At 56.0% G+C, this 12,066-nt stretch overlaps 2 protein-coding genes across 7 annotated transcripts in view; one reads left to right on the top strand and one right to left on the bottom strand.

The window, feature by feature from the left end:
* NPHP4 (nephrocystin 4) overlaps nucleotides 1-5,252 on the bottom strand; it is an 89,138-nt gene extending 83,886 nt beyond the window's left edge. For 2 of the 3 annotated variants that reach the window (XM_084786858.1, XM_084786859.1), the window contains exon 1: nucleotides 5,006-5,252. The gene's annotated coding sequence lies outside the window, so the exon portion shown is untranslated. The remainder of the gene's footprint in view (nucleotides 1-5,005) is intronic. The other variant, XM_084786860.1, reaches the window with a different exon arrangement.
* A 100-nt stretch (nucleotides 5,253-5,352) lies between these two features.
* KCNAB2 (potassium voltage-gated channel subfamily A regulatory beta subunit 2) overlaps nucleotides 5,353-12,066 on the top strand; it is an 85,419-nt gene continuing 78,705 nt past the window's right edge. For all 4 annotated transcript variants that reach the window (XM_084786901.1, XM_084786899.1, XM_084786900.1 and 1 more), the window contains exon 1: nucleotides 5,353-5,490. The gene's annotated coding sequence lies outside the window, so the exon portion shown is untranslated. The remainder of the gene's footprint in view (nucleotides 5,491-12,066) is intronic.

The raw sequence follows: 12,066 nt of genomic DNA, 5'->3' as shown, positions 1-12,066 counted from the left end.
CATCTGTATCCTCCACGTCCAATCTGACAGTGTCACGCTTTGGGACCTTCCCTGTAAGCAAGATGGATGCCGTCCTCGGAGCATATGTGCTTATGTGTGTAAAGACATGAAAGAGCTGAGAAACTCAGAGTACCAGACCATTGCAGGTAACCAAAACCAGTGACCATAACAGTCCAAATCCCCATCAGAACAAAAGATCATGAGGCAAAGCTGGTGTCTCAAAAGTCAGTTCATGGACCGGGACTCCACCATAAAACAACCCGTGAGAAGCTGCCCATACAGTGCTTGCCTAGCGTGCACATGCCCCGTGTTTCATCCTCCGCAGCACCATGCCAGCCAGGCACGGCAGCACACACATGTGATACCAGCAGCTGAGAGACAACAGGAGGATTAGGGCAAGTTCAAGGCCTGCCTGGTCTACACAGCCAGTCCAGGCTAATCAGAGCTTCATAAAGAGACCTTGTCTCAAAACAAATGCAACTACTGCTAGTGAGGGGAGGGTGACATCCGAGAGCAGCCACCACTGGCGCCTCCTCTTAGCCAGCAGGGCTGGATTTCCTATGAAGACTTCAACCAAGCAAGACAGCAGATGAAGCACGCACACAGAACAAACTGTCCTCTGCTAAGCCAGTGAAAACACTGGCATAAGCACAAAGCAATTTCAAAGGAGTAGTTTTTTGTTTTGTTTTGTTTTGTTTTTTGCTTTGTTTTGGGGTTTTGGGGAGTTTTTTGTTTTTTGTTTTGGTATTGTTTTTTTGTTGTTGTTTTGTTTTGTTTTTGTATTACCATGTAATCAGGTTTATTGCTGCCATTTTAAAATTAACTAGTGTTTTGATGCTTCTGGGCTCTGACTTCGCATACAGGGACTATAGACAGAAATCACATCCACTAAAGTCTGTCAGGATCCTCATGAACTTCTCCAAAAGGTAAAAAGTGAAAGGCTATTCTAAGGGGTCACCCCTCCATGCTCACGGAGTGCAGAGGGAAGGAAAGGACAACCCGCCCCACCTCAGGTTCCTGGGTTTGCCCTACCCTACAAACCAGGCACCTCTCAGTGGTCCAAGGCGCCGGTCTCTGTGTGGAGGTGGCAGGCTTCCGCGATGGCCTGGTTCTTTGTAAGAGGACCTATTCCATGCGTGAGGAGAGCCACCCTCAACCCAGCCAGAGGCCTGCAGTGGTTGTTCAGAGGGAACCAGGTGGTTCCCCACACAGCACCATAGGCAGAGTCTCCCCTGGGAGACCGGGCTGGCACTCCTGCATGGCCCGACGCTGCCCAGGACTAGCCCGAAATCCCAGGAGACACGCATGGCTACCACACGAAAATCCTGGCGCAGAAGCAGGCCCACGGAGACCACCCTGCCCCTCCCTGAGGATTCCCTGGCCAGCTGAGTAACAGTCTCCAATACACTCATCCCAATCCGGGGAGCCTGGGAACACGTGACTTTTCACATCACACAGGATTGCGCAGAGGAGCGAGGAGGCTGTGCTGAACTGTCCAGAGCCTGGGGTCCACACGGGTCACAGGGAGAGATAGGTAAGAAGGCTTAGGAAGAAAAGCAGAGGACCGCAGCAAAGGCCACGGTCTCTAGAGGAAAGAAAAGCCAACACAAGCTAGCCACAGCACCTTCACCTGGGGCCCTCGGAGCGCCTGCTCGGCCCACGCCTTGACCTCAGGCCAGTAATACAGACTTTGGATGGCTGACAGTCAGAACCGGGAAAGAATCGGTGTCCATTGGTCCTGACCACTGATGACATCTGGTGACAACAGACATGGCACACACTCACTCCAGAGCTGCCTCCTACGGGAAGGGAGGAGCTCCTATCGGCTGTGGGTCCAGCCCCAGGCTTTCAGGGGCCCCTGTGTCTCTGCTGGTCACAGCACTTGCGGCCTGTCTGGTGATGACTGTTCCCTGGCCAGCTCCTGACAGAAGGGGACTGTCCCTCCCATGGCCTTGGCAGACATATTCCACAGGAAACCTGAAGAAAGACATTCAGCCAAATGGTGCTGCAGTGGAGGGGAGCCTGGCTGCTCTTTTTCCTGGAGAGATGCTCTCCTGTTCACACAGGCATGGACTTGCTGAGGATGGGTATCAGAGAACACCGAGAGCATTCCTGGAGAGGAGGACCCTCCTGACACAAGCTCCCACACTGCCCAGGACCTTCTCAGGCCAGTGTCCTCACCCCACGGAGCCCTGAGAAACACTCAAGCACCAGCCTACCCTCCCAGGGTCTGCCTGTTCCTTGCTGACTCTCCAGCCTGTCAGGTTCACACTGGGGACTTGGCCCTGCCCCCTTCCTCACAATCCTCTATAGAGACATCATCCAGAGCGGTCAATGCAGTCCCGGAAGGCCCTGAGCTCCCTGAGTCAGCAGTAGTCCTTGATGAGAATCTGTCAGAAACTGAGAGAAATATAACCACCTGGCAGAGAAGATAGCCTAAAGAGACACTTTGTAACCCTGAAGAAGTAAAATTTCCTCTGGAATCCCCCTTCTGGGGGAAGGGAAAGGCAAAGCCTTGGTGACAGACAGAGGAGGAACTTGCTCCCTGGGAAGAGGAGACTTCACACAGTTCTGACTTGTCAGGCCGCACTGCAGGAGACCGGAGCAGAACAAGGATGGGTCAGCCATGGACAGGGCCACGCCCTAGCCAGGCCAGCTTAGTTAGGCACGCCTCCTGACCTGTTCCTGCCTAAACTTCATGTTACATCTCCTGGGATGGTCCCTTTCGCATGCTACTCTTCCCAGGGTGGCCACACCGAGTAAATGTCTTTCTCTGCTTTCCACAACTTTTTGTCTCTTTCCCCAGTGTCCTGAGGGCGGGCGGGTGCTGTAAGGGATGGGTGTCAGCTCAGCGCCCCAAGACCAAGTTCTCAGCACAAAGGAGATTTATTTGCCCTAGAGGGACAAAGGGCATGGATAAGAGACAAAGACAGGAGACTGAGGATGAGAGAGAAGTGGAAGGGAAGAGGCAGAGGAGAATGGGGTGTTTTTCCCCAGACAGATTTGGGGGAGCTGGGTGGACAACAAAGACTTACCCCGGGATAGAGAGGAGGCAGACATGGCCCATAGGCTAATGGCAGTTTATAAAGGTACAGAGAGAAACCCCGTGTTAGGATGAGGTGATTAATTTTGATTAGGCGTGTTAATTAGGTGAGCCAAAGGGGGCTTTTGATTACTGGACTTCAGTACTTTGATAGCTGGGCCTTGGTGGTCAGCCTCAGGAGGGGGAAGTGGACAAATAAGGGACTGGACTTTGGGGGCCAGGGTTAGGAGTGTCATCTAATGGATTTTAGCAGGCAGAGGGAGCAGGAAGAAGAGCACCGCCTGCCGGAGCCATGCTTGCCACACTTGGACTGGCTACATACAGTCCCTTCAGGTGGCAGTGATTATACATTGGGGTTGCCAGAGCCAGGCCCATACCCAACAAACGCCCGTAACAGAAAGGTCCTGAAGGAAGGACCACAGGGCCTGGGAGGAATAAACAGAATAAAAGCGAGAAAGAAAACTAGGCAGATCCCATGCTTTAAACCCAGGAAAGGGGTGCTACGGGCTCCATCCAGAGGACAGGAAGAAAACAAGCCGGCGCCTACTGAAGCCTGAGCAGGGTGGGCAGGACAGTCCAGATGCACCGGTCCAGCAACCGGAAGGCAGTGTCATCACAACCCACCTTACACTGCGGAGACTGGGGCTTAGACAGGGGAGTTTATCATCGCGCCAGGAGAAGCCAGGGGGGCACAAGCTGTCCAGAAGGGGGCAGGGAGAGCCCTGGTGGGGATGCCCAGGGAGGCGAGCCTGTTTCTGTCTCCTCAGAGATCCTCCTTGCCCACCCTGTCTGCTTCCAACCCACAAGAGGAGCACTCTGGATGGAGTCTTAGGCTTCCTAGGCTCTTCGTTTCTGCAGGTCTAGTCTATAAATGTTCACCAACACCTGGTGTATTCCGAGGCAAAATGTCATCTCCAACAATAATACTAAACTGTAATGGGGGGGGCGAGGCGGGAGGGAGGGGGGAATGTAGCACACAGAAAGGATCATGACCAAGACTCATTTCTGGGGGGGGGGGGGGGGGACCGGAGAGGCTGAAATTCCACAGATAGTGGTGCCAGGCTCAGGGAAGCCTCCTCCTCAGAAATAAAGATTTGAAATTTACCCTCACTGGGGGGGAGGTGGGGGGTGGAGAGCTGACCGGTAGGTAAGTGTACGAGATGCCTGGCTTGCCCTTATTCATCCTCTGCTATGGGACTAAAGACACGGTCTTCACCAAAGTGAATAATCTTCTCAGATTCCTGGGTACAAACTATACGAGATAATGCTGGGGCAGTTTGGGGCACAATGTAGAATTATGGCGCGTGGAAACTGCATGGCTGAGCTGCAATGAGTCCAGGGTTGGAACTGACAGAGCTTGACCGTTCCGTAAACCCTCAAGGCCGAACTTAAGCACAAACTGTCACGTGAGCTGCGAGAGCATGTCCCCCTTACCCCCTCCCCGCCCCCTGCCCCACACCAAGGCAGGACTAGACACACTAGGAAACTGGGACAGCACTCGACCCTGCCCAGAGAAGGCTAGACTTGGACAGGGCCAGGGGCCTCACACTGCATCGAGGGCCGCAGGAATCTGAGCGGGCTGCACGGACTAAGACCGAGAAAAAGACGCGCACACCACGCCGTGGATATGTCCAAGGCTCTGGCGAGCGCACCGCACCCATTTCAGCCCCGGACTGTGGTGGGTACCGGGTGAGAAGGCGGAGGACTAACCGAAGGACTAACTTCAGCTGGCAACCGGGATGCACCAATGGCCATGCGAGGGGTAAGCGATGCAACCTACGCGAGCCAGGCACGGCCCTGTGCTCCGGGCTGTACCTTGCAAACACCAGCTCGTCCGTAACAATCAAATATGCACAGCCCCACCCGGGACCCTGAGGCCTCTTCAAGGCTCCGGGGCCACCCGCTCCTCGACCTCACGCTGGCTTCCCCTTCTCTTGGTTCAGTCCACCGCTGGCGCGTTACCTAGGAGACGGGCACCGGCTCCACGCTCCCGAAGACGTCCCGCACCGTGGATCCAGCGATCGGGCGGCCAGTGCCCAGCAGAGACCGAGGTCTCGTGGGTCCCTCTAGCCGGCCGACGGGGTAGCCCAATCCGCGGCCACCCACGCGAGGAACCCCCGGCCTGCGGGACACGGCTCACCCCGCACGGAGCCCGCCTCGCGTCACTTTCCTCCGTCAAGACCGCGCGTCCAATGAGAACCCGGGTCCGAGGAGTCTGACCCCGCGCGCCAGCCAATCGGCGCGTCGGCATGAGGCTGTGACTGGCGTGACTCGTGGCCAATGATAGGCTGCTAGGGGCGTGGCCTCTGGCGTCCCACGAGGTAAAGGATGCTGCGGGCGGACCCTGCCTGAGCGAGCGGGATTCGGGGGTGCTGAAGTCGCAAGGGCAGGGCGGGAAGGAAGATCCGGAGCGGGGCGTGGGATCCGGAGCTGGAGGCCCCCCCCAGGTGAGTGCAGCGGGGAGACCCCGGCGGGCACCTGCGAGGCCGCGCTCTTGCGGCCACCGCGGTCCCCCTCCATCTCCTCTTCCCCGGCTCCCGCATCCCTTCCCCCGTCGCCGTTCTCACCTCCTCTCCAGCCTCCTCACCTCCTTCTCCACTGTCTCCCTGCCCCCACCCCACCCGCTATGCTTCCCTGTCATACTGCCCCACCTTTCGGCCGGCATCCTGGTCCCCTACCCCAAACTTCCATCCCCGGCTCGACCCCATCCAGCCGCGCATCCTCGCCTCGCCCTTGCTTCCCCGCTTCCCGGCCTCTCTCCTGGCCTCTGCGCCCTCCTCGTAGCTGCCTTCTCTGTTTCTCTCCTCGCTGCTCCTCAAGACATCCTTCGTCCTTGCTGCCTGCCGGCGTCCCTCTGGCTTTGACCCCGAGCTCCCCACCCATTCTGCTCCCGGCCCGGTAGATCCCCATCACGACTATCGCACCACCGCTCTCTCTCTCTTTTGTAGTGCTCCCCCAGAACCTTGACACTCGTTGCCTCTACACCTTATTCCCCCTGCCCCTGTCTCTAGACCTCTACCCATCAGCTTCTCCCGCTGTCCCCAGGCCGTGGCACTTAAGCACTTACCCACCTCCCTACCAGCTGCTACTGCTGCTGCTGCTGCCGCCGCTGCTGCAGAATGCGGAGCTCAAATGCTGCACTGCTGCCTGCTGCAGTAATCTGCAGCAAGGTGTACCTGCCCACCTGCCTGCCCTCCCTCCCATCTGCGGTACCCTGCTTGCTCCTCCTAGCATTTGTCCTGGGGCGGGGGGGGGGGGGGTCTCCTACAGCATGCATGGAGCACCCTGGGGTGCTCCCAAGTGGGAAGCCTTCCAGCACCCTTTGCTGCCTGCCTCCCGGGGCCACCATCTCCCTTCTCACCCATCCCCCACTTGGTGCTCAGTCTCACTTTGTGATTCAGCATTTTTTTTTGGAGTTGGTAACTTTCTTTGCTTACTGGTGTGGAAGGCAAGTGTCTTAAAGGCAGGTGGTCTGGACTCTGAAGGTATGAGGGCCACAGAGGGCTGGAGCCAGGGACCCACCAGTGGGGGTGGGAGGGAGGGTTGCCTCTTCTTCCGGTCCATTCGTCTGCCCCATGTTGAACCATATCCAAGGGGAGATGACATAAGTAATAGCTCTTGGAGAGATGGACTGTTAGCATTTATGGAAATTAATACATCTCCGCGGAAGAGCAAGAACATCAAGTTCAGTCCGCAGCTGTCCCATTATCTGTCGCCTCAGTGTTTCTTCTTTCTTTGCGATTTCTCCTCCCCCTCAGAAACACCAGCCCCCAACTCCCTTTGGTGCCAGGAACAAGCTTCCACTCTGCTCCAGGCTGCACCCAAGCCCCAGTGCTGCAGTGTGGGGGACCTGTGTGTGTGAAGAGTCCCACCAATCCACCTGCGTCCTACCGTAGGGTCCAGGCCACCGCGTACCACCGGGGTCTTGGTCTTGTGCTTTCTCAGCGTGGGGTCCTCAAAGTGTACTAGACTCCTGAAGTCCTGTCAGTCAGGTGCAGCCTCCAGCCTCCCTGAGAGAAGCTGCCCAAGCCCCTTGCAGCCTTGGTGGTGCTTAGAGTAATGGAATGGGGCAAGACCTTGTCTGAAGAGCAGCCTGAGGGAGAGCCCCCCAAAAAACAGATTTTTTTGCCTCTTTGCTACACCAGTCAATAAATGCTTTGTGGGTACCAAACAGGATCCCGGGAGTGAGCCAGACAGTGGGCAGAGAGAGGAGTGTCATGGAAAAACTTGAAGCCCTTTTCATACGTTTCAAGAGTCCAAAATCTTGTGAGCATGGATGTGGAGCCTGGCTGAAGGCTATAAAACCAGCCACCAGCAGGAGAAAGAGAGCTGTGGCACTGGGGCCATGAGTGCTAAGGAGCCAAAGGGCCAAGTCTTTTGTGGCTGGCCAGCTCAGAAAGCACCCTGCTCTTGGGCTGCCATCTTTGTCTTTTTTCGCTTTTCGTTTACCTCAAATGATTGGGAGGAAACGACATGTTGATATGGCAGTTTCTCAGAAGGGCCGGGAGGGAGGGGTCTATGCCTCGTTTGTGGGTAGGCTGCGTGGCAACTGGGCAAACTGGAAGGAAAGCCTCTACTGGTCTTATAACCTGGGGAGCGTGCTTCACTTTCTGAGGACACTGGCCGGGAGAAACGCGTGTTTGAGCCTTGCTTAAATTCTCATTAATTTTTGTGTCACCAAAGGCCGCAGAGCCAGTGTGTTTTCCTCAAGTGGGGTGAGGAGATAGAACTGCAGCTGCTACGGGCAGCATTCTAGAAAGGTTGGCTAGAAGTGTCCAGACCAAAGATGCCATGCCTCCGTCCATCTCTCTCCTAGCAGCAGGAAGTCTCTCTCACCGTGTAGGGATAAAGGCTAACATTACAAGAGTCTGGACCACCCAACTGTCAGCCATCTCCTGCCCCAGGGGACAGAGATTCATTTTTATTTTCAAGGTCAACTGAGGCAGTGATGGAGTGGGGCAGACCACATGCTTGACACTTACTTATTGACATTGTGGCTCTCCAAGGTGGAGGAAACCTGTACCCCAGTCACACAGGTGTACTGTGTGCCACTGGTGAGGTGTAATGGCCACAGCATATTCTCTGGGACTCCTTTCAGCCTGACCTGGAAAACTCCCAGCACAGAGGCACGGTTGGTTCGTGACCGTGTATTTAGAAGGGGAGGCAGGAAGCCAGGGCTCCGGGTGCAGTGATGGGGAGAAGAGAGTCCCCAGTGGATGATCTGTACGGCTGACCTTCACCTCGGGGGTCTTGGGAATAACTCTGTGGGGTAGGCTTACTAGCCTACAAGGGAAACTGAGTTATAGAGTGGCAAGGAGACGAACCCTTCCCAGCTAGTGAAGAGCCCTCTTCTGTCACAACTGGGTGGCAAATACCCACCCCATCATCCTGCCAAGGTCCAGCAAATGCCAGACAACCTCACCTCTGTGGGAGGAATCTCCTCAGACATCCAGGAGACCCAAAGCCCCAAGAGATGGGGTACCTGCACTGGGTCTGGCTTATCTTTCTTTACCTCGGGTCTACCAATAGTTAGGTCCTTGGTGTCACTCGGATGAGCTCCTTTTGGCTCGTCCAGTGCCAAGGAGACAAAAAGGCAGGCCCTCCTCAGAACACACACCTGAACCAGGGTGTCTTGGTGCAGTCTCTAAACTCATCCCCTTGCTGAAGAGGGTCTCCACAGACCTCCCCCTGCTCTGCCAAAGGATGTGCAGTTAGCCTGGCAGAGACCTGGGGGTAGCCCTGTGGGGGCGCTGCTGTCTTGAAAGCATGCCTCTCTTGAACTTCCTCCGTAAATGTCGCCCATCTTCGCTCTTTCCAGCACGCAGGGAGACCTGCAAGTTGGCTAGTTCCAGAGACGTGGGATTGGGGGAAGGGAGAACATGAAGAAAGGATGGAGGCCACGCCCCTCACTTCCCACCGTCACTCCTGCCCAGGCTAGCTAGGATGGCTCTTCCCTCTGTGGTCTCCCCTGAGCAGTTAGGATCCATCACCCAACCCAGTGGCTGGGTGCACACATGCTGGTCTGTTTTCAGTTACTATAACAACATACCTCCGGCTAGGTAACTTACAGAGAACAGAAGTTGGCAGTTGCCTGCAGATTCGCTGACAAACATGCCCACTTTCCCGATTCTGACTCCAAAAGTTTGGTTCTCTCCCCACCTTGTATCTTCGTTCTCCAAACATGGCTGAACTCTAAGCCCACTTGACCTGATGCCCAGGGCGTACCCTCCCTCCCTCTCTCCCCTTACGCACCTCTTGTACCCCGAGGCAGCTGCTTCCATATTTCTATTGACGAGCCGCCTGCTCGCTCCATCTCTACCTTTGCTACCCTCCTCTGTCTTTCTCCTCCTGGCATCTTCTGAGCTCGCCAGTTCGCCCCCGCTCTTGTTTTGTCCCTCAAACTCCAATAAAATTATCCCCATTCTTTCTGTGAGGAGAAATTAAGAGAAAAGAAACGATAGTGCAAGTTTAATCGGCTCAGAGTCCTGGAGGCCACAGAGTCCGAGAGCCTGACGCCTCGTTTGGTGAGAAGGCTGCTTCTTAAGCATCGACACAGGGCGTTGCGCCCAAGGCAAGCAAGGGTGTGTTGCTCAGGCCTCTCTTCCACTTCATAAAGCTGCCGCCACCAGCCCCATCACGGGGTCCTGCCCCAATACAGTCATTTAACCCTGACTCCCTTCCAACAGCCCCACCCCCCAAAACCATCAACATAAAGTTTGCGTGGAAGTGTCTCCCACGGGCTTCTGTTATCAACACTGGTTCCCCAGCTGGGACCTTTTATAGATAGGGACTGGTGGGCAGAAACGGGCTACTAGGGGTGGGTCCTTGGAAGCACTGTGTAAGATGCATCCACCACAAGCTCGCCGTGCCTTCCCCGCCGTGATAGACGGAGAGACTCTGTAAGCCGAAATAAGTCTGTCCTTCAATAAGTTGGTTTTGTCAGGTGCTTTGGTCACTGTGACTCAGAAATCATGAATGTGATAAGAATGTGAGGTCTAAAGGCCCCAACAACCCTCTCTTGGATCTCCCCAGGGAGAGCCACTTCCTGGCCCCATGGTTATTGTGGTCCTACCCTCAGGGCCCCTCTGGGTGCAGCCTTGGTGCTTCACCTTGGTTGAGACTTGGCTTTCCAGCCTCTGGATCTCTTTGCACTTTAGTACACCCGTCTCCCTTCATCTGGTGTGGTAGAGCAACCCCTCAGGCACAAAGCAGGCTCAGTAGGTGTCAGCACCAGGCCTGAGCTGCAAGCATAGCACTTTCGAGACCCCAACTTAGGTCCCAAGAGCAGAGGAGACAGAGCCTGAGAGAGCGCAGCACAGGGGGCTCTCCTAGGTAGAGGCAGGAGGGGAGCACAGGTGCCTGGCTCTCCGTCTCCCTTGCCTCGCAGATAGATGGAGGGCCGGCAGGCCTTCCCACATCTGTCTGCCCACCTGAGCCCTGCAGCCCTCGGGGGCTCTAGACATGTGTTGTCCCATCAGAAGCTTCTCAGTCCCTCATCAAGAACTCAGCCCTCAATGCCCACACGGTTTCAAACACAGCCCAGGGCACAGAGACCAGGAAGGACGCATAGGAGCCCGACTGGTGGCACCGGGGGCTTTCCGGAGGGGTCCCTTCCCTCTCCTTCTCATTGTAGGGGGGCCAGAAGCAACTAGAGTATGTGGTCAAGGAGATTGCCGTGAGGCTGCCGGGCAGGAAAAGTGAAAAGTTTAAAGCATCATCTTAAACCTGTAAACAGCATCAGGTTTGAAGACCTTACCAACAGACCCCGGAAGGGCTGTCAGGAGCTCTGTCTCCGAGGCTAAGAGTCAGGAAGGAGGTTCAGTGATGGAGAAGAGCCTGCTGGTGCGGAGGAGAGATGGGCCAGGCCGCTGATGCAGACCCTGAGGACAGGCAGGGTTGTGAGGAGCAGACCTAGGAAGAGACTGTCTAGGAGGGCCTCGACAGGGTGAGGTCATGGGGGCGGGCCCACTTGGGGCAGCTGGACCATGGCTGGAGCCTAGAATAGTCTAAGGCAGGTGCATGAACACAGGTGAAAATGGCGACGAGGCATCGAGGCCGTTGCTCCCTTGGAGATAGACAGTGACAGGAAGAACAGAAGGGCACCCAGGAGCCCCCAGACTCTTCTTTCTGGGTCCGCGTGGACTTGCGGAGGCCAAAAGAAGCAGGCGAGAGAGGCCCTTCCAGGCGGTAGGTGGGCTAGACTGGCCCATGGCCTTGCAGTTTGTGCCCAGGAGCACTGGGAAAGTTAGCACTGAGGTTCATCTGAGAGCCGGGGCCTGGGATCGACTGTCAGCCACCCCAGCCCGGCCAGGCCCCCTGGCAATTAATTCTGAGAGGGGCGGGGTGCGCCCAGGGAATGAATTCTGTATTTCATAGTCTAGGGAAGGGAGGGAAAGGCCTGGGAGGGAGGCAGGTGTGTTTCAGACGGACCAGACTGAGTTGACAGAGGTATATACAGTCCTGGACACAGAAGTGGCCAGAAAGGTTATAACAGCCTCCCCTGCCATGTCCCACTTTAGGCTGCCCCCACCACCACTGCCACCACCACCAAGCCAGGCTCCAGGCTCCAGGCTCCTCACTGAAAGCCCTTGCCTCTTGTGCATCATCAGATTGATACAGGATCCGCCCTGGGAGTTAAGATAAGCTATCCTAAAGCATCTGAGCTGGTGTGTGTGCAATCAGGGTCCGGATCCCAGGATTCTCTGACTGACCCACTGGACACCACTGCTTAGAGGGCTTTAGTGTCTGATAAGGAAAGGAGAGAGAGCAGGTGAGGAAAAGCTAGGCTCAGGAAGTGACAGGCTGCACACAGGAAAGGAACATTCCGGCCCAGCGCCCACCTGTGGCACTGCCTCGTGTCTGGCCTGTTGTAGTTGATTTCCATGTTTCCTAACTTACTTGGGGGCCCCCTGGCTCTGTGGGATTGTGATACACCCCTCAAGCCTCCACTGGCCCTGCCTTGCACAACCACAGAGCAGATGAGCATAGGCCACGTGACATCCTAGTAGAGCCCAGTTGTGGGT

Source organism: Acomys minous (assembly GCF_964271855.1).
Source record: "Acomys minous genome assembly, chromosome: 6".
In the NCBI taxonomy this organism is placed as follows: domain Eukaryota; kingdom Metazoa; phylum Chordata; class Mammalia; order Rodentia; family Muridae; genus Acomys; species Acomys minous.
Note: the sequence above shows the minus strand (reverse complement) of the source record. Positions and strands in the feature narration are given on the sequence as shown.